General features: G+C 40.3%; 1 long non-coding RNA gene and 1 pseudogene across 1 annotated transcript; both read right to left on the bottom strand.

Moving 5' to 3' along the window:
- Positions 1 to 1031: 1031 nt before the first annotated feature.
- On the bottom strand, positions 1032 to 10337 carry LOC128315940 (uncharacterized). The gene is made up of 3 exons (XR_008299174.1): positions 10191 to 10337; positions 9515 to 9599; positions 1032 to 1866 (listed from the first exon to the last, which is right to left on the bottom strand). It is a non-coding gene; the product is annotated as an uncharacterized LOC128315940 (long non-coding RNA).
- On the bottom strand, positions 4180 to 5567 carry LOC106967269 (tubulin alpha-1A chain-like; annotated as a pseudogene).
- Positions 10338 to 24484: the final 14147 nt, after the last annotated feature.

The following is a 24484-nucleotide window of genomic DNA, read 5'->3' as shown; positions in this document are numbered from 1 at the left end:
GCAAGCTTTTCCCCCTTTAAATTACAAAGACATAAATAGCTTTAAAAGAAACAATAAACTCTAAAAATAGATGACTGCAGTCTTACTGCACATTTTGAAAGGAGAATGATCAGTCAGTGGTACAACCTAGCAGATGACCATAGTGCTGTGGGATCTAGCCCAATAGAATTAACAACAGAAATCAGCTTTGGCAGCCAGGGTTTGGTTTTTTGGTTTTTGTTCTTTTTTGTGTTTTGGGTTTCTTTTTTCTTTTCTTTTTCTTTTCTTTTTTTTTTTTTTTTTGGTGTTAAGCTTTGCAATGATGTTCCTGATGTCTCTATAAATGTGTGTGCTCCCGAGGTTAGAAACGGCATCATAACTCAGTGGCTCTGTGTTCAAATCCCATTCCTGCCGCAGATTTGCAGAGTGACTGGGGGCAAGTTCAATTAACTTATCTGAGCTTTAGTTTCACTCGTTGTACATCATTTCACACAGCGCTTTCCACTGGTGCCCTGTCATGTGCATTTAAGAAAAATGTGAAATCTTGCATAGCTTTGCTGTCCTCTGCAATACATCTTTATTTTATGTTCTTTTTCCTCCTAACTATTCTTCTAAGAAGCTGCTAGAATTTCTCATTTAATCAGGAAGCCATTTTTTATCATCAATGAAAAATGTAAAAACTCTATCAGTTAAAATTGGATATTTATGTCAGGTTCATCTCATTAGAACTTAACTCTATTTTATTAATACGAAGAAATGTCACCCTTTTAACTATTGAAATGCATCCATAATAGGGCTATACTTTTAAAGGCACATCATCACAAATAGCCATATGCGAAATGCCCTTTCGAAGTACATGCAAATTCCTCAACTGCTGTCTCTCTCTCCTCTTCTATGCATCCCTAACCCAAGTGAAAATTACTACTTACTAGAGAAGGCCATGTTTCATTATAGAGAAAAACAATTTTGATCGCTTCCCCACCTTAGAAAAATATTCCTGTATTAGCCTCTCACATAGGTATACTTTAAGGGTGTCATACAACCTTTACTTTAAAACATTCAGTGCCACAGATGGCCTTGAAAATGTGTTGGAAAGGAGCATAAACACATTTGAAACCAGGTAATTTTGAGGCTGTTCAGTCCCACTAACTGTTTTCTCTGCTGCTCTCCTCCACCACACTACCAAGTCTGTGACTGGAGGTGCCCAAATAAAGGCTTTTAAAACATCCCCCAAGTCTGGTTGGGAAGGCCCATATTTTCTTCCTTGTGGCAGCATCTTCAAGAAAACGTTGCAGTAGCAAACAGTAGAGTCTTCAAAAGAAATCACTGAATAGATGATCATGTGTCTGGGGCTGACCACTCAGCTTTACATTACAGCATCTGCTGGTTTAGCAACAAACCACCATGAACACAAGGTGGTTTTTCATCTTCTCTTCTCTCTCTTTTTCTCCTCCCTCTCTCCCTTTTTTCCTCTCCTTGTCTCCTTCTCCCTTTCCTCCCTTGCTTCCTTTCCTTCTTTTCCCACCCATCTATTAGTTTATTCAAAAAACATTTATTTAAGGTTTGGTATTGCTGAGTAAAGTATTAGGTTCTGGGAATAAAAAATGAATGCCCTTAGGGAGCCTCCAGTTAAGTGGTAGGAGGTCTTTATGTGTTAAATAATCCTAACAGTGGGAAGATGTATAATGAAGCTGAAAGGTGTAGGCTCACCTCTGCTTACCGGAGTGAGGGAACAGAGAGGCAACTTTGCAGTGGCTTGTGGAAGAGCAGTCATGTACTCAGCAGGCAAATGTGGAGGGAAAAGAACATTCCAGGCAACTCAGTGCATGACAGTACTGAGGCAGCGTTGTGCACTGGGACCACTCTAAGTGGGTGGTTTAGAGGAACCTGGATGTGGGGACAGGTTAGCCAAGGACAGATGAAGGAAGACTACCCAAAAAAATTTCACAGATATCTTTGGATCCTTATTGTAGGTCAGACACTGTTCTTGGTACTTGGGACACAGTCTACACTCAGGAAGCTCATATTATTTGATGAAAAGACAGACAATAAAGAAGCAAGCAGCTCTAATCTGTCAGACCCTGATAAATGCTATTAAAAAAATAAAACAAGGTAATAGGATTGAATAGGACAGAGACCAATGGGAGCATTCTCCTTCAGATAGGACAGGCAGGGAAGCCCTCTCTTAAGGGCTTCAAAAGAGTATGTACTTTTCAGATTTAGTACTTTTGAGGTGATACCAGGACATCTATACTTATAAAAACCATCCCAAGACTCTGATGTGCAGCTGGGGTGAAGCAGCCTTACCCTAGGCAGTGGAGGCCACTGGAACAATTTACATGGGAAGGGAGGCCTGGCTTGGCATGTGCCCTGTAGTTAGCTTACAGTGAGGAGCACTGGAAGCTATGGGGAATGCAGCTTGGACGTTTTGACTGAAGGCAGGGAGGCCTGTTGGGAGACTACTAGGTTATGAGGGATTGCTGACAGGTGGAATTATATCTATGGGCTTCTGCCTGAACAGGTAGAAAAAGACTTGGGCTGAATTGGTATCAAAGGAGCTCAAAACTTAGGACCCAAAGAGGTAGGAATTAAGAACTACAATGAGTTGTGGTGCTAAACTCTAGGCCAGCCAGCTACCACCTTGGATAGCTTTCCCAGAAAACCCTCACCCAAATATGGAATTCATTTTTGCTTTGCATAAAACTAAAATGTTCTAATCCAGGGTTCAGAAAACTTGTAAAAGAAAAAAGAAGTAAGTATTTTCTGTTTTGTAGGTCATACAGTCTCTGTCACAACTCTTCAACTCTGTCATCTTAGCTCAAAACCAGCCATAGACAATATGTAAATGAATGGGTGTGGCTGTGATCCAAGCCACACCCACTGTGACATGGTTTATGAAAGCAGGCAGTTGGCTGGTTTGGCCCATGGGTGATAGTTTCCTACTCCCTGATTATTAGTCTTTTTGTGAGATTCTTTGGATTGTGGCTGTTGACTCTAATGGAAGGAGGCTGATGAGTATTTTACCTTCTTGTAAATGTAAATGAGGATTTCTTATTTTTATTAAGCATCAAGTTTAGACTCTATTTCTAGCTCTGCAGGTCTTGGTTTTGTGCTTTATTGGCTGGTGGAATTGTCATACACCGTAATCACTTATGGCGATAATATAACAAATGTTAAGAACAGCTGCAGAGATCAGCAGACCTGGATTTAAAATGTTCGTCTACTGTCTAGAGTGACTTTACCTTTCAGAGCCTCAGTTTCCTCTTTAATAAATTGTAAGTGTTGGGCTAGATGACTTTTAAGGCTCTATCTGGCACTAATAGTCTATTTCTGTGTGCTTTGTTCATTAGCTGGAATGCTAGTGATATTTGATAAATAGATTCCCAAATAGAAGAGGCACAAGTCAACCAGATGATAAATGACACAAGTCTAGAAGAAGGGATTGGCATCATGGATGGAGACGCCAGCACACAGATGACATATGTTTATGGTATGATGCCAAGCACACTATTAAAATGAAATGAATGAGTGAGGTTGTCAATGTGAATGGCAATTAGATGGATATGGGTACTACGGGATAGGAAAGAGTAGAAGATGATCATAAAACTTTGAGTCTGAAGGACAAAGGCCTTGGCCATACTCAGCTTGGATGAAGGATAGGGAATAAATGGAGGCAGACCCCAAAATGGTGACTTAAAGTAAATCATAAAGTCAGTGTTGAAGGAGTCCAGCTGAGAATCCTTTAAATATGGGCTCATCCACTACCTGCAATTGACCTCTACTTTGCCCCACCCATTCCATCAGGTATATAACTTCCAGACAAATATTCCCCAGCACATAGCTTTCACCCTGTTATTTGACTGCTCAAGAAACCATGGCTCCTTATCACCTGTCTCCTTATACCAGCATTCTAGATCACTGATAATTTGGCCCATCTGAACTTTTAAGTCCTATGCTTGTCTTAAACCTCTGTACAAATCCTATACCCCCGAATCCTGGCATCTCTTTGACCCCTGAGCACACCTGGGCTTTTTCACCTCCATGTCTATCTTGAATCACATGCTTTTCTTTTTATTTGCTATTTATTTTTATTTTTTTAAGATAGGCAATACTTTATTCAAACCCATAAGAGAAATGGACAGCTTGAGTCTGTAACAAAGTGTCATGTTTTAAAGCATAGGTCAGTAATTGTATGTGAGAATATATACTTCTGCGTACAAATTAACTGATCAGACCACAGCTTTTCAATGTTTAAAACAGAATAAGCTTCCTTATAAAAGCAGTACCTTTGTGACATTTTTAACTTTAGGATTCTTCTCCTTCTTCTTCACTCTCTCCTTCAACAGAATCCACACCAACCTCCTCATAATCCTTCTCAAGTGCAGCCATTTCCTCCTCACCTTAGAAGACTCTCCTTCCTCTGTTAGCTCACCCACATACCAGTGAAAAAAGGCACGCTTGGCATATATCAGGTCAACTTGTGTTCCAAGTGAGCCTAGGCCTCAGCAGTGGATGTGGTTTTGCTCAGTATGCACACAGCTCACTCACTATTCTTTGGCCAGGTCCCCACAAGGTACCACAGTGGAAAGCTGGTAATTAATGCCAACTTTTAAGTGAATGGGGCACCAGTCCACAAAGTGGATGGCACACTTGCCCTTGGTGGTGGCAATGGCAGCATGACATCTTTGGAAACTACCTTGCCATGGTACAATAGGCAGCAAGCCATGGATTTACCATGACAAGGGTCACATTTTACCATCTGATTGGCTGGCTCAAAGCATGCATTTGTGATCTCTGCAATTGAAAGCTGTTCATGGTAGGCTTTCTCAGCAGAAATGACAGGGGCATATGTGGCTAGAGAGAAGTAGATGCGGGGTAGGGCACCAGCTTTATCTGGATTTCTGGCAGGTCAACATTTAGGGCTTCATCAACTCTGAGGGAAGAAGAGATGGAGGACACAATTCGACCTATCAACCTATTCAGATTAGTGTAGGTTGGGAGTTCAATATTGAGGTTTCGATGGCAGATGTCATGGATGGCCTCATTGTCTACAAGGAAGGCACAATCAGAGTGCTCCAGGGTAGTGTGGGGAATGAGGACGGAGTTGTAGGGCTTAACAGCTATGGAAACAAGGGGGGCTGGGTAAATGGAGAACTCCAGCTTGGACTTCTTGTCATAATCGACAGAGAGACGTTCCATTAGCAGGGAGGTGAACCTAGTACCAGTTCCTCTCCAAAACTATGGAAAAAACAGGTAGCCCTGAAGACTTGTGTGCTGATCAGCAAGTTTCTAAATTTGGTCTAAAACAAGGTCAGTGATCTCCTTGCCAATGGTGAAGTGCCCTTAGGCATAGTTATTGGCAGCATCTTCCTTGCCTGTGATGAGCTGTTCAGGGTGGAAGAGCTGGTGGTAGGTGACAGTGTAGACTTATTAATGACCGTGGGTTCCAGATCAACAAACACTTCCCTGGGCACATGCTTGCCAGGACTTCTTCTCATTGGAGGAGGTGTTGAAAGGGTCATCTCCTCCCCCAGTGGTTTTGTCACTTGGCACCTGACCATCAGGCTGGATGCCATGTTCCAGGCAATATAGAGCTCTCAGCAGACATTGCCAATTTGGACATGCCTGGCTAACATGGATGGCGATACATTCACATATGGTTGCTACTTTGCAGCTTCCAAGCAGATAGCAGAGAGGAAAAGGAGAGTCATTGCTTTTTACAGCACAGCACAATTCTTAGGTGGTTGATGTAAGAGAACCTGCCTATTTTCTCCCTTTTTAAAATGTGTCTGAAACCCCTGTCATCAAATCTCACTATTACTCTGAACTTTTGACGCTACCAAGTCCACAGTGTCTTTGTTCCTCCCCAAACTTCCCAACACCTAATGCCTGTGGCCATGTATTTGGTGTTTTTCACATGCTGTGTGATGCCAGAACTTTACATCTGTGGCATGTCTCCTTTACATAAATGTGTCACCTGTGGCGGATATATATAACCTTTGGGAAACTCTGAGAATTTCAGTTCCAATTCCTGTTTAGTGTGAATGAATCTCACAAGATGGGTGCCAGCTGACAGGAGAGAATAGTTAGGGACCTGAAAGAATTAGCACTGACTGGGCACCTGCTATGCATCAAGCAGCTGTTTTGATACCTTAGAAACAGTATTTCACTTTACTTTGCAGTAACTCTGCAAAGTAAGTTGTACATTCCCCCGTTTTCTAGGTGAGAAAACTGGTTCAGAAAAAATTAGGTAAATTGGCCAAGATTGCAAGGCAACTGAGTGACAGATCTGCAGTCAGCAGGGATATGTAAGACAACTCACATGGTTGTGAAGGGGGAACAGCAGCACTGCAAAGAGCTTTGGAGGCAGGCAGACCCCACGTTATTTTGGAGATTAAATGTGAAGATGTCTAACCATGCCTGGCACAGAGTAGGTGTTTAACAAATTATGGTTATTGCCATTAAATCATATATAGTATTTTAATTTAATGTTTGAATGTCCCATATTACTTAACAAATGTATGACTTAGTATTTGTCATACAGTTGGTATAAGCCATTTGATTTACATTTTGCTAAGCAGTTGGTTTGACTTTATTCAAGAAAAGGATGGGTATACTGTCTCCATGTCCTCACACAGAAGAACAAAATCAAGAGCCCTAGAATACATGGTGTCTCTTTTAGTCTACGATAAGTAGTCTGAGTAAAGGCTATGTTTATTTTCATTACTGCCATTGCTGGCACATAGGTCCTCAATAAAAATGTGCCCCATAATACTGGTAAATAAATGGATATGTTTAGGAAGTACCATCAGGAATCCTATCATTCCTTTGAGCACATTCACTCTTATTATGATGAATCTGTTGAATTGGATGTAGATACCATTCCAGTTGTTGTTAAACTGGCTCATCATCAGAACTTGTTTTTTGTTTTTTGTTATTTTTCAAATCACAGGTTTCTGAGCTATATCTCTTGAGAATCTGATATATTGGCTTTGGATGTATAGGGTTCCCCAGGAAGTTCTGCTCACCAGCCAGGTTTGGAGATACCACATATCTGGGTGGTAATGACCAACCTCCACCCCAACCCCTGGACACACACATTCTCTTTCTCTTTTATGAGGCACTCAATGGCCTTGAGTCAAATTTCCTTGCGGCTGAGCAACCATGGGTGGCAACATCACTCTTTCACACCATGCTGATCACAAGCTTCCTGAAGATAATGCCGATTGGAAGTGGAACAGCCACTATCATTCAGGTCTACATCATGTTTGAAAAGCAAAGAAAAGAGAAGGCAGAGGGTAAGTAGAGGTGCCATTGGTCCCATAGGCCACACTGCCAAAGAAGGCCACTGACATTGCTAAGTGCTTGTCATGAGGGCACCCTGAGTCTATATTTGTGTTAGGTCTCCCCAAAGGCTCTGAATAACTGTCACAACCCAGTATACCCAGTGATTGTGTAAAACTGTTTTTATTTAACCCCAAACGGAAGCATAAATTTCTCATTTGCATACAATGGGAGGGATAAACATTCATCTGTTATCATGTGGTGTGGTAGCTAGAATTCAAGCTCTGTAATCAAGCCAAGTACAAACTGACTCATAGGTTTTTAGCTACTATTTAACCTCTCTCTCCCACTCTTTACAACGGGGATGAGAGAAATACCCACCTCCTCAAATTGGGATGATTAACTAAATTGCCAGGTACATTTCTAAATTCTAAGTACAGTTTCCAACTTATGATGGTTCAGTTTAAAAATTTTCGGCTTTACGACAGCAGGTAAGCAATACACGTTCAGTAGAAACTGTACCTCAAATTTTAAGTTTTGACCTTTTCATGGGCTACCTTTATGCAGTAATAATACTCTCTCATGACTCTGGGCAGTGTCAGTGAGCCACAGCTCCTAGTCAGCCACGCAATTGCAAAGGTAACCAACCAACACACTTATAACCATTCTGTAGCCATATAACCATTCTGTTTTTCACTTTCAGTATTCACTAAATTACATAAGATATTTAACATTTTATTATAAAATAGGCTTTGTGTTAGATGCTGTTGCCCACTTGTAGGCTAATGTAAGTGTTCTGAGCATGTTTAAGATAGGTAAGGCTAAGCTATGATGTTTGGTAATTTAGGTGCATTAAGTGCATTTTTGACTTACGATATTTTCAACTGGCAATGGGCTTATTGGGATGTAACCCCATTGTAAATTGAGGAAAATCTGTGGAAACTAGTTATAATTAGTCATTCATTTGGCAAATATTTATTGAATTTATCCCCTGTGCTAGGTACAGTACTGAGTTGGTACAGATAATTACAATGTGGTCCTAGCCTTTCAGACTCTGGAAAGGGTAGACATGGATGAACAACACATTATATTATGGAGGATATTATAACAATCTCTACAAAGTGGAAGAATGAAGGGAGGAGAGGAACTAGATGGGAGCAGTTGGGCCAGAAGGCTTCAGGGAGGAGGGGACTTGTTCTTAGCTAACATCTGCATTTCTATGCCACACAAAACTGTGCTGAATATTTAGTCCAAAAATTGGGTGTACAGCGTAGTGATTCAACAGTTACATACATTATGAAATGCTGATGGTAATTAAATGTATTACAATATTATTGACTACATTCTCTATGTTGTACTTTTCTCTGTGCCGTGACTTATTTATTTTATAAATGGAAGTTTGTACCTCTTAATCTTCTCCACCCATTTCACCCATCCTCCCACCCTCCTCACCTTTGGTAACCACCAGTTTTTTCTCTATATTTATGAGTGTGTTTCTCTTTTTTGTTGTTGTTTTTTTGTTTGCTTGTTTTGTTTTTTAGATTTCACATGTAAGTGAAATCATATGATATTTGTCTTTCTGTGTCTGGCTTACTTCACTTAGCATAATACCCTTTAGGTCCATTCATGTTGATGTGAACGGCAAGATCTCATTCTTTTTAATGGCTGACTACTGTTCCATTATATATATATATACCACATCTTATTTATCCATTCATCTATCAATGGACACTTAGGTTGCTTCCATATCTTGGCTATATCCAATAATGTTGCAGTAAATATAGGAGCGCATATATCTTTTTGAATTAGTGTTTTTGTTTTCTTCAGGTAAATACCCAGGAATAGAATTATTGGCTTATATGGTACTTGTATTTTTAATTTTTTGAAGACGCTCCATAATATTTTCCAGAGTAACTGTACCAATTTACATTCCCACTAACAGTGTGCAAGAGTCCTCTTTTCTCCACATCTTCACCAACGTTTATCATTTCTTTGTCTTTTTGATACTAGGTATTTGAATGGTGTGAATTAATGCATCATTGTGATTTTGATTTGCATTTCCCTGATGATGAGTGATGCTGAAAATCTTTTCATGTTTCTGTTGTCCATGTCTTTGGAAAAATGTCTGTCCTGGTCTTCTGCCTATTTTTAATCAGATTATTTGTTTTTGTGGTATTGAGTTGTATGAGCTCTTCATATTTATAAATATCTTCTCCCATTCAGTAGATTGCCTTTTTATTGTGGACCTCACCTTTTTGTTATGCTGATGATTTCCTTCACTTTCCTTTTATTTTGATGCAGACTCGATAGTTTATTTTTGCTTTTGTTTCCCTTGCCTAAGGAGAGAGATCCAGAAAGATATTGTTAAGGTTGAGGTCCAAAAGATTACTATGTTTTTTTCTTAATAAAATATTTAAAATTTATATATTTTTAAAAACCTTTATGCTCCTTAACTAAATTATAAACAAATCGCACTTAACACCAGAAAAGGAGAGAAAGAGCTCTTTGATGATGAAGAAAAGAGGTTAAGCAGACCGCCCGCCCCCGCCCCCCCCCCGTCATTGGTAGTGTTCTGTGCTATGGAGAACTCACAACTATCTTTGGGTCCCGGAGAGCAGTTCAGTATGAACTGAATCTGACATTCTGAGCTATTTTCCTAAGTCAATATCACCATTGAAAGGAAACCATTGATCAACCAAGTGAAGCCGCTAAAAATGGATTCCAGCCTAGGAAGAATTCACCAGGGAAGCTGTAAATGTGCCTGGCCTGTCTTGGCAAGGTTGGGCTCTTTGTGATTCAACTGGGGGACAGCTGAGGGCTGCTGGCCAGATAAACCCCTAGCAATGACAACCTGGCTCACCAGGCTCCAGAGCCGCAGCACTCACTCCTAGCACAGTAGAGGGACGGGAGGAAGAAGCAGCCCTCACCATGGTGGACTGGGCTGAGGTTGGGTCTGTCTTTGCTCAGTGTCCATCTTCACACCCTGGTTAATTCTAGCCTCCCCAGAAGTGTGACTCTATAATGAGGGGCTGGTGGTGGCCTTGCAGCCTCCCTGCCCTCCTTTCTTGCCTAGTGGCTCATCACACTTTAATGGAGACGAACAATGAGGGGAGGGGCCAGGAGGCCTGCGGATTACACAAAGAATGAAATTGTGCCTTGGCCAGATCCACGCCAATTATGTCTGAATAAACAAATCCATAGTACAAGCTAAGAGCCTTCCTTCTACCCCACCTCCCGCCCCCGCATTTTATTTATTTTTATCTTGGTCTGGAAAGTTGGACATATTCCCTGTACCGTCCTGGTACCCAGATGGCCTGTTTGAGTAAGCAGTGGGGAAGAAGGTCAATAATACATCAGCATGCAGAGTCTCCGCTAAGGTCAGTCCTGCATAAAATATACCGTGACAACCTGAGGGCAAGTTTACAATGGTGCTCCACGACAGGGTAGGGGTGGGGGTGGGGCTGGGGTCAGTACAGATTCTGCCTTCTCACAATCGCTGCAAAATTCTGGCCCCCCAAAACTATATTCTACTGGGTTTGTGTAGTGGTTCTTTAGGAAAAGTTTTCTTCACACACAGGAGTGCTCATGATCCAAGTAAGGAGGATTTTAAGAGGGTCTGTCGTCATATATAATTATCTGTCATGTTGAGAGGCTTTTTCGAAAATAATCAGATCCAATTGTCCCAAACAGGAACATAATGGCTACTGTGGTATCAAATTCTAATCTACTGAATGAGTTTTATGTATTTGTTTTGTCTCCAGATATGTTTTAATAAGATTTGAGTGCTGAACTAGGCAATACTTACAAGTTTTTAGCTGTTGTAAGATTCCTATTCTTGAGTGGCACTTCACAATTACATTTGATTATGACTATTTAATAAAGATACAAGCAGATACCTGTGTATAGAGTCACTGGGGATTTTACAAGAGTTCCTTCTGCTTTCCTCTTCCTTTTGAAGATTAGGGTAAACCCAACAGCACCTTTTAATGTAAAAAAAGAAAAGTCCGTTTCACTTTGGGAATTTATTCAAATTGGAGGCGAATACTGACACAAATATTCTTGAAGATTGATCCAGGTTGAAGCGTGTTGTGCATGGGTTTACTGTTCAACTTGCAAGTAATTTGTAAAGCCAGAGTCAGTCTTGACTATGAAACATTGTATCACTGTGATTGGAATCAATAGTTCTTGCACTGTCATTTGTCACATATTTACAAGCTTGAAAAATAGTTCATTTTGTCCTCATCCCATAACTCAAAAGATTGAATCAGAGCCCTGGAGGGATCTGCCAACAGGACACATTCATTACTGATCACCCGTCTTGGTGAGGCTATAATCACAACCATACCAAAAATAGAATATAAATAAAATTAAAGCACTATTCATTTGGTACACTCTTAAATATTTTCAGCTTCAAATATTTAAAAGTCTGCTGGGAGACTTCAATCACCTTGGTGACCTACATCAGTGGCCACAAAAAGAAAATTCATTGAAGCTGATTTTCCCATCATTCTCTCAAAACATTCAAAGATACAATTTTTTTGAATGAAAAAAAAAAGCAAAATCTAGACTTAATGGTCCAAAAACTTCATGAAGTATACTTCTTTTATTCACCTTGTGTATAGTTCATAAATGATCTTCTATTCCCATGAAAGATTTGTAAAAGATGTTTAAAGATAATGCTTTCCATTTTAAGATAAAAGATTTATGAATGATGGAACTTGTGTCTATGAAATCGCTAATCCCAACTCTCTAATATTTCAGATGGAGAGCTTCATAAAATGAAAAGACTGCCCATAAAGTTGTACTATACCTGCTGTCAGAGACAATCAGTAATGGAATTGCAAAGTGAATATTGAAAAGGATGTGAGACATGCACATTTTGGGTTATAATAATGTATTTTGAGTCCCCTTCACTTCACTGCCATATTGATAAAGTATTAATGGTTGAAGTGTTGGGAGGCAATTATGATTCTTTAAACAAGTCCCCGGATGTTAACAGATGAACACATTGTTCATCAAATTTAGTTGCTAAAATAACCCCAAATTGTAGGATTGCAGCTAGTTTCTGCAGACAATTTTCCTGACTAAATTCAAACTATGGGAGTTTGACCCATTTATCAAGTCTCAGCCTGTACCAACCTAAAAATTCCAGATTGCCTTCCAAATGCTCAGTTGAGTGGTACTCTACAGATATGGCCTGACATTCCTTTTACTAGAACAAGATTGAAAATTGATGCCATATACCAGTTGTTTCCTCCCTAACTCTCTAATTTTAATTTTAATATTTTAGCTTCTATGACTTTACTATTTATTTTATGAAGTGACACTATTTCTTTCATAAACATCCTCACTGAAAATGGATCTTGTCTGTCTCCATTGCTTTGGAGAAGAGATGGCAAGGACACCTGCTCATAACAAGGGAGACTTGAACATATGTGCATTAGAGTTCATGATGTCTGCCCATCTTTGCCTCTAATTTCAGAAAGAGAGGGTGGTAGACAAAGAGACTTGTACCCTCTGTCCCTGCAGCCAACTGGAATAGGTGTGGGCCTCTAATCCAGAGGTGACCCACCCATAAACTAGTCAGTGACATAGGATTATGTATTCTGGTTTGAAAAGAAGAGCTGGGTAAATCAGACTCTTTGTCTGAAATATGGAACTGAGAGATGAATGAGAAGTTGCCTGTGGGATATGTACTCAAGGCAAGAGGTTTTATAGGGATATGGTGAGGCAGCCATTACTGACCATGTGTAAGATGAAACAGCTTACCCTCAGAAAGAGAAGAGAATGCAGCTACCAGGCAGGACGTGCTATAAGGGAAAGAGAGAGAAAAAGCAGAGAAAAAGCAGCCCTAGCTCTCGTGCTTTTATAGCCACAGTTTTTCAGCTTTGTTCAGATTCTTTCTCATGGAACTTCTGAAAAATGTCTCCTTCTTTGTTTGGAGCTGGTTTGAATGAACATCTGTCCCTTGAAACCTCAAAACACAGAACAAGATGTACTTAATATTGCTTCCAAGTCAGAGCTAGCCTCTCAATTGGGGATATTTTTCCCTTTGTTCCATCTTACTGGCATGCTTGTTTGAGGATCAGTGCATACTGAAGTTTAGGGTTGATGCCTGTCTTTGTACCTACCTCTTCTTCTCTAATAGGAGAGACAAGGTACTCAGACACAGAAGAAAACTGCCTGATAAAATGGATAAGTCATTGTGCTGAGATAGGCTTGGGATTGTGCTTATAACCTAACAAACTAATTGGAAGCCTCAAATATCCTACTAATAGAGGTGGGTGACTTAAAATTTGAGGATAGGAATATGGGGAGGTGACACAGCCCAAAGGAACATCATTTTGAGTGGAACAAAGTTTGTTCTTTTAGGTAAAAAAACATAAGGTAGCATCAATGAAGTCAGGGTTTGAATTCTGACTGTGAGTTCGAGCCCCACGTCGGGCTCTGGGCTGATGGCTCAGAGCCTGGAGCTTGCTTCAGATTCTGTGTTTCCCTCTCTCTGCCCCTCCCCTGTTCTTGCTCTGTCTCTCTCTGTCTCAAAAATAAATAAACGTTAAAAAAATTAAATAAAATCTTTTTTTAAGCAGGGAAACTCAGGAAATTTAGTGAGAATACGCTCTACCTCACAAATCATTTCTGAGAGCTGGTTTGGTGGCAAATGTTAATGTATATATTTTACTGATAAGGAAGCCGTTTCTCAGAATAAATGAAACTCAAACTCAGATAGAAGTGACATACTTGAAAATGAATCTGTAGGGAATTTGGGGGCAATATGACATACCCTCCTGAGTTTATTAGGGGGACTTGTGATTGTTGCAAACCAGAACCACTGATAGACTATTTCATTGTGTGGTTCTAAGATCTGATAAAGTACTCGTTTATTGTTTTTCTTGTGGCAGAAACCTCAAATGTTTAAACAATAAATTTCCTATGAGGATATCCTTAAATAGTCATCATTATGCAATTCCAAAAACTGAATTCATGTCTATCTACTTTAAAAAGGCATTAGGTTGTGATCATTACTAATACTTTAAGCTTATCATGATCATTTCTGATATTAATCTATGTATATGCTAGTCCTTCATCTGCCACTCTTAGCAGTTGAATCCCTCATTAAGATCTCACCCACTTCATTTGTGAAGACAGGTGGAAGATAATGCCAAATGTTTATTTCTTTGTTCTCTATATCCTAAATTTCATTGTCATGCTTAAAGACCCAAATTGCCCTTGACATTTATCTCTGTGCACATAAGAACTAACAGATGAAACCATATATAATATATATATATACACATATATATATATACACAAACATACACACCATATATATATATATATATACCATATATATATATATATATATATATATATATATATACCATATATATGTGTGTGTGTATATATATATGTATATATATATATATAATGGGATGCTCATTAGTTACTATTTCTTCTGCCTTTCTAACTTGCTGTAGCCCCTTTGTATACTCTGACTAATTTTTCCTGGGACAGAAAATCATAGAGAATTAACCATAGCAGAATTCAAAGAAACACAAGCTAAAGCCAAAGGAAATAAGGGAAGGCACCCAGAAAGAACTCATTTATAAATGTCAGATGTGTTTGATTTGTGGCAATTATGTGGAGAAACTTAATGATACATCCCCAAAGTAAGTAGACTATGTGACATTATGAAGCATCGGCATATAGTGAAAAAGGTTGGCTATGCAATAAGATAATCCCATCTTCAAAATTATTGGGAAATAACCGGATGTGAAAGAATCAGGTTAGTCCAAGGAACATATACTACTCTGAGAGAAGCCAGACTAGAATGTTATTAAATAAGGAAAGGTGTGGATAAGACGAGCTGAATGTTACCTGGATTTGGAGAAAAAAAAATGTGTGGGTTGAAGGAAGACAGACCATCTGCATATACCCAAGAAAGGAGAACCCAAGGGTAGAGGTCTTATAGTGTATCTTCAGCATGGTACCCTGGCCACAGAGTGCCCAGACTGGAATCCTCTTCTTAAATTCACTCAGCAAGTAATATTGACTGCTACTCTGGACCATAAACTGTGCCAGGGCCAGGGCCAGTACAGAAGAAGATGGATAAGCTTTCTGCCTTGTTCCTTGCCTTTGTGTTAGCAAAGTCTTTTTCTCCTCAGTACTTAACATCATTTAACGTAGCATTGCGTTTATATTTACTTTCTTCATTCTCTGTTTTCCCTGCAATAAAATGCAAATGTTATGAAGAAGATAGGGATTTGTATCAGTAGTATCAGTTCACTGCTCTGTCTTCATTGTCTAATACAGTACCTGGCACACGATAATGCTCAGTTAATTTTGTGAATAAATAGAACATAGAGGTAAACAAGTAAGGAAACAAACCTAAACAATTAAGAAAGCTATAAAGAAGAGAAATAAAACATCTATTGAATCCTTCCCTCTACCTGCATAAGACACTTGTAACAATGCTCCTTTTGGTACATATCCTTCCCTCCACAAAAAAGTGAATGTGTTAATCTGTGCCTTCTATTTCACAAGCCTGTGTTTTCCATAATATAGCTTTATATTGGTTGCATAGCATTCTATTGTTTGGCTTGTGCCATATATTTAAGCAATCCTCTATTAATAAACATTTAACTTGTTTCTATTACTTTGTGTTATAGACATTGTTATGTTGAGCCTTTGTAAACAAGTGTGTTAACATATTGTCTGGTTTTATTTTTATAATTAATTCCTAAAAGCAAATTCACTAAGTTAAAAAGTATGTATATTTACATTTTGACATGTATTTTTAAATCATCCTCTAGGAGCGTACAATTTATATTCCTAACACCAGAGAAAGAAATATCCATTTCTCTCAACACCTACCAGCTCCCGGTATTATTCTTTTTTATGTTTGCCAATCTGATAAGGAAAATCTGTACTTATCATTGTCTTGATTTACATTTATTTGATTTCTATTAAGATTAGACATATTTGTATATGCATTGTAGCCATTTGTATTTGTATATGTGTGTGTGTTGCTTGTTCTTGTCTTTTGCTCATTCTTCTATTGTATTAGAAGAATATTTTGAAACATTTAAACATTTCATAAACATTTAATTAGAAATCTAATAATTTTTCCACATTGGCCCATATTTAAAAATTCAATACGGGAGGCCTAAAAATGTAGAATCTTTATTTCCATAGGAAATGAAAAGTACAAACACACATTGATACAGTAAAGCAGAATCCCATTAGTCATTTGATAGTGGTAGTATATTTCCTAAGAATTACTGAATTCTAACTTCAAATATCAACTTCAATATAGCCTTTTGTGTTTGTCACATCATACTAAGATGTGACCATGAGGTCATAGTGACACTAAAACAGCAGGAACCTGAAACCAGTACTATTTGGAGTAAGATTAAGGACTAGCTCATGTAAATGGACAGCATTTGGATTATCATTTCTTCAAGGATTCTGGAGCCAAGCCACCGAGCCACCACACTCCTTAAACATTCTGGATATGCTTGGGAGTTGGTGTGTTGCCAGTTATACCTATCTACTGCCATCGTAGCAAAGGCTCAATCTCTTTCATACTGCAGCTTTTTGGCAATTTGGAGCAGTGGCGGTGGAACTCATTTATGCTGGTCCCATGTGGCTCTGTGTCTGTGTCAAATCTCTTGGTCCCACCAGAAAACTTACAAGCTTGATGCTAAATTGCCTCCTGTGTGTCATTTTGGCTCATAGCATTTTGTTCAACCTGCCATCCTTCTCTTTCTGTCCTTACAGAAATATATGAAAAGGCCCTCTTGAAGGACATACACAATCCCTAAATACCCAAGCAAGATTGAAATCTTGCATAAAAAGCATTGTCCTTTACCATATGCCTCCTTTCTAATTAGAGTAAAAAGATGAGCAATAAACCATGGCTGGAAGCTCACAAGTTTCTGTTTGGTCAGAACCGTAAAGGAAGAAAACTTTGGAGCTGACATTATTCTCCTTTTCTTCCCCTACTGTGTACTTCTCTTCCATATATGTCTCATCCATCTCAAGCCCAAATCCTGTCACTACAGAGACACTTGTCTTCATTTGCACAACTAACATTCCCTGAGACATGGGCATGGAGGTTCCTCTCACTTTCTGAAAATGATATTCATACTTTTCTCCAAAATGTACATTTCTAAACTTGACTAGACTTGTTTATGGACTTTCCAAATAGAAATTAACTAAAATGTACTGAAAAAATTTAAATTCTGCTGGCAGATGATTAATAGGATTTTTTTTTGATGCCTTTAATAAATTGGATCTCAGAGATGTTTCTCATTTAAATGTGGCCAAGGAGTGGCACCTGGGTGGCTCAGTGAGTTAAGCGTCCGACTTCGGCTCAGGTCATGATCTCGCAGTCCATGGGTACAAGCCCTGCGTCCAACTCTGTGCTGACAGCCTGGAGCCTGAAGCCTGCTTCACATTCTGTGTCTTCCTCTCTCCTTGCCCCTCCCCTGCTCACACACACACACACTCCCTCTCTCTCTTTCTCTCTCAAAATAATAAATAAACATTAAAAAAGAAAGAAATTATAATAAAAAAATAAAAATAAATGTGGCCAAGGAGTCACATCCCACACAATTTCTTTTTTTTTTCAGATTTTTTCAATGTTTATTTATTTTGAGAGACAAAGACAGAGTGTGAGTGGGGGAGGGGCAGAGAGAGAGGGAGACACAACAATCTGACGCAGGATCCAGGCTTTCAGCTGTCAGCACAGAGCCCAATGAGGGGTCTGAACTCACAAACTGTGTGATCATGACCTGAGTTGAAGTTGGACGCCTATCCGACTAAGCCACCCATGCACCCCACATCCCGCACAACTTTATCCCAGAATTAATTAATTAATTAAATTTTTAATGTTTATTCATTTTTTTGAGAGAAAGAGAGACAGAATATGAGTGGGGAGGGTCAGAGAGAGAGGGAGACACAGAATCCGAAGCAGACAGCACAGAGCCTGACATGGGGCTTAAACCCACAAAGTATGAGATCATGACCTGAGCTGAACTCAGGCGCTTAACTGACTGAGCCACCCAGGCGCCCCAACTTTATCCCAGAATTTAAAAAGTAAAGGACTGTTTGCTTTTCTGTTTTTCATATATGAATTCAAAGTTTGAACATATTTAGGGTAAACATAAATATGGCCAATTTTTTTAAATGATATACACTATACATGAATTATATGTAAGATATCTATATCTTGGAATTTAAAAGTAGACATATGTCCTTATTTATTGTTTAATTTATTTAACAAATTAATAAAGCCAACACAAAAGTGGGCTTTTCAGCTTCTTATTCTATTTATTTTATGTTCATCCTCCCCAATTTTACTATTCCTTCCCTGAGACAGTAAAGCTCTTTAGGATTTTAGTGGTCATCATTTCAAGATCATGCAGGCATCTATTCCAAAGCTATTATTAAAATTGCTGAAGATGTCCTCTGGCATCCTCTGGCAGATTCAAAGACTCATTTCCCTTTCCTGTAGACACTTGTTCCTTATTTGGAAGCACTTAATAGTAAAGCAGGAAGCAGCAAACACAGCCCCCTCTGAAATGGCTGAGCAGTATTCAATCTGGTGGCAAAAAAATAAATAAATAAAATTAGGCTCGTGATGAGACACCACTTCCATATACACTCAGGAAGTGGAGAAAGAACATCCACTCTGGGACTTTATAACAAGGCTCATATTAGTGTGTCTTTCCATCTAAAAGGAAGGGTTAACCTCACTTAGCAAACAGTACTGCAATAGGGAGGTGGGGGCCTAAAGAATGCCATTCCTGGTTCCACCTGATGGTTGGTTGTCTTCATGGTGACTGGGGCAGTGAGAGGAGTCTTTGAAACATTATAGCAGCAAAGCCCAGAAGGTTCTTTCTGAGGCTCCCAGCCAGTGTCTATGCCAAGCCTCCCTCTCGATCACTGCCACTGGACCTGGACTCACCTTCTCAGTCCTTCTGAATATGTCCTCCTACTTCTTTGACATTTCTGGCTCAGGTTAAGTTTTTTGTCTTTCACAAAGCCTTGCCTGGAGGCAGCATGACCTCGGAAGTGTGGCATTTAGAGCTAGATGAGAACCACTGTTTTCTCTGCTGTATGCTTGCTCCGTGGCCTTAGGCAAGTAACCTGAAGTCCCCAAACCTTTAAAAATGGCTAAGATTAATACCCATATTTCAGGGTTGTTGTACTAATTATAAAGTATTATTAAACGCTAAGTACTTAAGTTAATAATGAATGCACAGCGTTCTTTGCATTATTCTCTTTGCTTTTGTGTATGTTTGAGCATTTTCATAATAAAAATCTTTTTATAAAAGGGAATGTATATAAAGCACCTAGCACATAGCAGACAATTCTTTCCTTCCCACTCAATCTTCTCTCTCTTTCTCATCCTCTGAGCTTTCATGGTTAGTCATTCCTAGCCTTCAGGTAGGTGTTCCTCAGGTAGGGAGTGACTGAAATATAGCTGGGACCCCAGGACCTCTGCATTACCCTCAGATGCTCCTTAGTGAGGACCCCAAGGAAGACCTAGAAAGGTGGACACCATCAGACAAAGGAGTTCTTGTTATAAGCTCAGGACTCTAAATGCAGACCCCAGTGAAGGCACCGGGGACCTGGCCCTCTGTGGAGTCTTCAGGGCACCTTCCATAGGCCAGAGGCAGACTTAAAACCTCAGCCAGCTAAGTAACTTCTTGGGTCTTTCCTTTGGGCTTATATCCTGATTTTGAATAGGTAGATACTTCAACTCTGATGATGAAGAAAAACAAACTGAAGAGAATGAAGAGGGAAAGAAAGAATTTTTCCTTAGGGCCTAGAGTGGAATTCTGCTCAGCTGCTCACTCTTGACTGCCACAGAGATGGCCCCTTGTCCCCAAAAGGGGACAGTGCCTGCCTTTTCTCAGGGACCAGGCTCTCAAGAAACAAGCCATAAAATGGAGGAGTGTGGGAGCCATGAGGAGTAAATGAGAGAACTCCTCAAGAGATTCTGAGTTTTATTCCCTCCTTTCCTCACTCCACCTGGAGGCAGCCGAGGCAATGTTCTAATTCTTGTTACCCTCTTCCTGAGAGGAGGCAACACATCAGGGGATGGCAGTGGGAGGAACCTTGAATTCTTTCCAGAAGAAATGGAAGCTTAGGCTAAAACCATGTATTTGCTTTCTGTTATAAACCAGAAGGTTTCCTTCTTCAGAAGGAGGAAACATGCATAGATTAGAAGGACCAGTGTGACAGGGAATGTAGCCTTGTCATTAGGAGTCTGACTCCATCTTTTGATGTTTGACTGTAAACGGCTTTTACCTGTTTACCTCTTTCCCTTCTGCCCCACATCTGAGCAGGCTCGCATCAGTGGAAGATTCAGGCCATGAAATCCCTCTGGTGGGAATTCCCACCCTGGCCCCATCCCCAACCATTGTGAAACCTCCATCAGGTCTCCTTTTCTTGCTCTCAAGTGATTGTCAGACCATTTTGGGAGGTATTTCCTGCTCTCGCAGAAAAGTCTCAAATATATAAATAATAAAGCTTTTATACCCTCTTGGTGTGTGTGTGTTTGTGTGTGTGTGTGTGTGTGCGTGCGTGCGCGTGTGTGGCATCATTAGTTTCAACATCTGTATCAAATTCATAACATTCCATCCTGTTTTTCCAAAGAGTCACTTCCACAGGAATAAAAGGGAGGAAAGAATATAGCATTAGCCATTTTTGAGTGGTGGGATTATGAGAGATTTATTTTTCTATTATTTTTCTTATTTTACTTTTCTGTAAAGGTCCAAATTAGTAAATATATATGACTTTCCAGGCCAGAGTTACGACTATTCAACTCTACTCAACACTCAACTTATAGCGTGAAAGCAGCCATAGACAATACTAAACAAATAGGTGTGGCGGTATTTATACTTTATTTAAAAATACAGTTGGAGGACCAGATTTAACCTGCAGATCATAGTCTCTCAACCTCTGCTTTAAAATGTTTCTACACTGAAAGTCTAATACCTATATGATTAAGAAGTTGAGACAACCTGGTAATCTTAATTAAGACCTAGTGATTGGCTCTTGTGCGGGTGATAAAAGGAGACAATAAGAGATATTTTCTTAAGGCAGTGGCTTACTTCTAGAGAGGGGAATCTTAGAGTCTAAGATTTTCCTACCCCTCCCCCCATGAGATGTTGCTATACTGGCCCCTGACCCTAAGGAGACTAATAACTGCTACAGTATCACACCTTATAATCTAGAATGAAAATACACATTCTAAAAGGAATCAATTGATCCCACCCTCTAGTAGCAGTAAAATAACTCAGAGAATCTTGAGAAAGCTTCTGATAAGTTCAACATGATATCGTTGGATGGTGGTGACTTAGTTTTCCTTTTCATTGGATTTAGGCTTCCCTGATTTGTTTCTGCTGACAGGGCTGGGACCTTTTCAGAGAATGAGATGGGTCTGAGCAGCTCCAGAAAATTCTCCCTTCTGCCCAGCATCTCGGGGGAATTCCCACCATAGTTCATATTTCACTGGGGAAAAATACTGATGAGACTTTCAAAATGCCACTTTGGCCCTTGCCACATCCACAGGCCCCCAACTGTCCCTTCTAACGTGAGCCTCTCTAATAAGCAGGTTTGCTGTGAAGGAAACACCAAGTGTGGCAGAGATTGTCTTCCTATTGGGAGAACAGTGGGAGAGCAGGTGCTTGAATGCGGGAATGTCAGAGCTCAGAGTGAAGGCAATTATTCTCCTCCATGTAGCTCAGCATGGAGAAGAAATTAGTAAGGAAAAGTCAGGCAGCTGCTCTGCCCCGAGTGTCATGGGCAGCTGCAATAAGAGGGTGTCCCATACACCTGGACACATGTAAACTGTGCTGGCCCCAACAGGCCTCACGGGCCAGCACCCAGGGTCTGAGCTGCACTGCAGAGAAAGGCCTATGCCAGGAAGGAGCTGGAAGGGTATTGATCACTTCTGTACTCCTTGCAGGAGCTGGAGGTGAAACGAGAAAGATGATGCTTAGACATCTTCCCTAGCAGGGACATTTTTCAAAATCAAAATCAACTCAGAAGAATAATATTATATCCTCTTCACACTTTGATATTCTTCCATCTAGGCTTAATTTTTTCTCCAAACCAAGTAAAAAAAAAATAATTGGTGGTCTGTTCCACTTCCAATTAGCTACGCCCAAAAGATAGGGCCCCAAACAGCTTATTTAGTGAGAATGGGAAAGATTTTAACAGAATGACCTTCGCCTAGGTTTCCCTCAGGGACAGCCAGAATATTAATGCAGGCTGCCCAGGAGCATACACTGTCAGACCCAGGGGGACCCTGGTAATCAGGAGGGTTCAAGTTCCTCTTGGAGTATTCCAGTGTGAGGACTCTACATTCTCCTCTGCCGTCTGCATTATGCAGCATAGAATGGGTTAAAAGATTCTAACAGAAGCTTGAGAGAAGGGGCATTATATTGGCTGGAGAAAATGGGGATTTTTTTAAATGTTTATTTTTGAGGGGGGAGGGGCAACAAGGGAGGGAAAGAGAGTATCCAAAGCAGGCTCCTCGCTGTCAGCAGAGAGCCCAATGTGGGGCTCAAACCCACAAACCGTGAGATCATGACCTGAGCTGAAGCTGGATGTTCAACTGACTGAGCCACCCAGGCACCCTAGAAAATGGGGATTCTTTAATACAGGCCTTTGCCATTTCTGTGTGGTTAAGCAATCCCTATGCTAGATTTTAGGTTTCCAGAACTCATTTGTTTCAAAGGCAAAGGTGAGAATTCCACTGCGGCCTACAGGGTTCAGTTCCTAAGTGTTAGTGACTGAAGTAGCTCAGCCCAATAACAGACAAAGCCCTGAGTGGTTTAGCACAACATACATTTTTGTCATATATGCAAAAGTCCGATGTTCCTGTCTGGAGGGCAGCTTTACTCCACATGATCATTCAGAGACCAAGGTTCCTTCTACCTTGTGGTTTCTGCTTCTTTTAGGGCTTCAGAGTCTTCCCTAGCCACTGAAAGGTGGGGAACAAAGCAAGGGGAAGACATACCTACTTCTTATCCACTGAGACCCATTCACATTCCATTCATGAAAATTAGTTGCACAGCCACATCTAGATGCCAGGCCACTGTGATACATAGTTCCTGGCTGGGCAGCCGCTTCCCAGCAACAAGCTGATGCTGGGGGTCTGGGTGGCCACCTGGCTTCAGGCATGCTCATAGTTGTTCAGCCTCTCCCAGAACTGCCTGCTGATCCTGCCACTCACATGCAAGATGACTAATCCTGGGGTGCTGCTTCATTTTGCCCCACCATTGGCCTTCTGTTCTCACAGGTCCCTCAGGTAGAGTTCTGCAAATGCTTCATTCTAACTAAAGGTAGGTGTAGTGTGGAGGTGGGGGGATTCTTGGTAGGAAGGCCATCCTGGCTGCTTTGACACAAGCTGATGGTGAGAGAGGAGAGTTAGGGGTTATCTGTGTGAGAGGTGTGGTCTGACAATATGAGGGATGTGACTGTCAACTGGGAGGCAGTCCAAGATGGCTTGGTGAATGGAGCTCTGTTCAGAGTCATTGCTCTGAGTGACATTACCAGAAATTTCTGTTTCTTTGCACCAAGCATGCCTGATAAGGTAAACATTTTAAAAAGAAAATGTAACACTCTGGATTTCAGTCATGCTAACTCAATCCCCAGTTCCTTCTGACCCATTTTAATCTTTTTAAGTTTATTTATTTATTTTGAGAGAGAGCATGAATGGGGGAAGGGCAGAGAGAGAGAGAGAGAGAGAGAGAGAGAAAATCCCAAACAGGCCCCACACTGTCAGCATAGAGCCTGATGAGGGCTTTGAACTCATGAACTGTCAGATCATGACCTGAGTTGGACCCTTACTAAACTCAGCCACCCACTCGCCCCTCTTCTGATCCATTTTAACACAACTCTTCTGATAAGTTTATCTTTCCTCTTTCCCTTCTTGGAAGTTTTATCCAGAGTCTTTACATTGCTAGGGCATTTAAGATTTTTCTTCAAATCTTTTTTCATCTATTCTGTCCTTGCTTTTCAGAAAAATCCTGTGGGCTAGGAAGTACACAGAGAGTTTGAATGATTGACACAGGGTATCTGATACCACATGGCCAATCAACAATCACCCAGATGTCCCAAATGTCCCATATGTTCCCAGATTCCCCAGATGCCCTGACTCTCAGGATCTAAATTTAGCAAGACTGGACCACCTTTCTCA

This window comes from Acinonyx jubatus, chromosome B3 (genome assembly GCF_027475565.1).
Source record: "Acinonyx jubatus isolate Ajub_Pintada_27869175 chromosome B3, VMU_Ajub_asm_v1.0, whole genome shotgun sequence".
Classification (NCBI taxonomy): domain Eukaryota; kingdom Metazoa; phylum Chordata; class Mammalia; order Carnivora; family Felidae; genus Acinonyx; species Acinonyx jubatus.
This window is presented reverse-complemented; position numbering and strand designations above follow the sequence as displayed.